This window comes from Limulus polyphemus, unplaced genomic scaffold, assembly GCF_000517525.1.
Source record: "Limulus polyphemus unplaced genomic scaffold, Limulus_polyphemus-2.1.2 Scaffold1245, whole genome shotgun sequence".
Lineage (NCBI taxonomy): Eukaryota > Metazoa > Arthropoda > Merostomata > Xiphosura > Limulidae > Limulus > Limulus polyphemus.
Window position 1 is genome coordinate 38,257 of NW_013666855.1, and position 2,771 is coordinate 41,027.

The following is a 2,771-nucleotide window of genomic DNA, read 5'->3' on the forward strand; positions in this document are numbered from 1 at the left end:
GTTCAGTTGTGCGCAGAACAGAAGAACTTGGAGAGAACATAGTGTTACAGATATGCGAGAAAGCTAGGAACTTCTTATGGTATTCTTTGGCGCTGGATGAGTCTACTGATCTTTTGAGTAGGTCAAAACTTCTCGTGTTCATTCGTGGTGTTAATTTGGACTTTCAGATCACAGAAGAGTTGGCATCCGTTTGCAGCATGCACGGAACAACAACTGGAGAAGACATTTTCATGGAAGTGCAGAAAACTTTGCAAGACTATAACCTTCAGTGGAATCAGCTTCGATGTTTTACATGGCTGGAGTGAGGAAGGGTCTGGTGGGGCAGATACGAACTAAGTTGGAAGATCTTCAACTCCCGGGCGCTCTGTTAATACACTGCATTATACATCAGCATGCACTCTGTGGGAAAGACTTAGATGTTTCTTGCATACTGAAACCAGTCGTTTCTGCGGTGAATTTCATTCGGGGTCATGCACTTAATCACCGCCAGTTCCAGGCTTTTCTTGAAGAAATTGATTCTGAATTCTGTGACTTGCCTTATCACACAGCAGTGAGGTGGGTCGGCTGCGGTAAAGTCCTGTTTCGTTTTTATAAGCTCCGAAGAGAAATAGATATGTGAAGTCAGCACATCGAACGAGGTTGACTGATGAACATTTGAAAGCAATTCTAAATCTCACTAACCTTTTTTGCTGCTTAGTTTGTGAGATTCGGATATGTGCACACTGGGTGTGATATAACTATCTTATTGCTAACGTCGCCTTCTTTGATAACTTTTTGGTAAATAAACATGTTTGTTGTCTTTAAATTTTGTGTATTCACTGTATTGTATTGAACAAAATGGTTATGTGGCCCATACTCGTCATTCTCTCAGTTATCTGGCCGCTGTGAAAAAAGTTCGGTGACCCCTGGTCTAGTTGGTGCACTAACAACTGTTGATTCTTCACAGTTTCGGTTGTAATGGCCAGGTTTACCAAATCTATAACATTTCCCTCTTTGTAATTTTTTTGGGAGAAGTTCTTATTCCATACAGACTTTTGTCTGCAGTGCTGGGTAATATGTCCTTTCAGCTTGCTAGAACATCACACAGTAATTCCAATTTCAATGTTACTCTACGAACTCATGAGTGAAAGTAAAGCTGAATATATGTGATTCGTACTACGTATCTTATATCCTGTGCCGACTAGTCCTTTCACCCAATGGTATAGCTCATCAGGCTGGTTGGATACGACCGATATCGTAGAGACTTGGGCGCTATTAGTATCATCAATATCTATGCACAACGACTGTTATGGTTTGAACTAAATTCAGTAAATTAATTATTATTATTTAATCAGATAATAAGATTTAATAATACAATTTACGTATTTTCATTATTTAACACCCAATATTTATTATTAATTGAATTAACTTTTACTATCATTCTCAAAACCTGGCGAACCAGCTAGTGTTCTTATTCACCAACGGACCCAGAAACAACATCGTCAACGCGAGAAAACTTAAGTTAACGGAGTTTACATCTAAACCAATGTTTCAGGTAAGCCTTTTCCAGGAACATACTGATTTCTTATATAGAAGATTCTTTTATTTTTCATTGCCAGAAGCACACTACATTTCAGCCGTGAGGGCGTTATGATGTGACGTTGAATCCCACTATTCGTTGGTAAAAAAATAGGCCAAGAGTTGGCGGTGGGTGGTGATTATTAGCTGCCTTCCCTCTAGTCTTACACTGCTAAATTAGGGACGGCTAGCGCAGATAGCCCCCGTGTATCTTTGTGCGAAATTCAAATCATAATAATTTCACATTATTGTATAGAAATTATATAAGCGTCTTTTTAATCAATGTGAAAGCGAGCATATTTGGTGGTACGGGAATTCGAACCTGCGAGTCAAGCGCCCTAGCCACCTTGCCAAATTGTTATGAAGAGATCGTCTCCTAACTGGAACTTTTACTAAAAACTCCAAGACAGACATACCAAAAGGTACTGTGACAGCACGAGTAAATTCATCAGTATTTATTACTGGGAAAAGAAAATGGGTAGGAACTACAAAAACTTTGTACAAAAATTTTTGTGTCACTGATCAAAAATTAAAACACAGCACATGACAAAAAGGTGCAACAAAGAAAACAGGACACATTTTTCTGAGTATACAATCGATAAAATTAATCAAAATAGCATTTATATCAAACAATATATGCCTAACACCAGTAACAGTAGTTTGAAATAAGATTTGATATCATACAATCTCACGGTTCAATTATTATTTTTTTTACATTTCCAATTAATTTTATTATGGATCTTCTCCGCTTGGTGCCCACCAACAGTAATAAGCGTCAATGCGGAACTCATCGCCAAATGCTCGACTCTTGTCTTTGTGAATTTATATGGAGAAATAGAAATAAAGATGAAGATTTATTCAAAAAAATATTGTTTAATATCGCAGAACTCGCTAAATAAATATCACATAATGTTTTATTATGAATTATTTTACTTTATCGCGTTACTGTTGATATCTTCAAAACGATCTTTTGGTGAGCACCAAACGTAAAAGACCCTTTAGTTTTCGATGATGAGGAACCCACTTTGAGACTAATAATGGTTGGAGACGGCTTGAATGGGTAATGAAGAAAAACTTTAATATAAGTTTAATATAACAGCAAATGTACAACGTTTCGACAAGGTTTTGTCATCATCATTGTACGTTGAACGTTTGTCTGTTATGTTAAACTTAGTTAGTCGTTGGGAGGGCAAGGCGACACAGGGGAGTAGGTG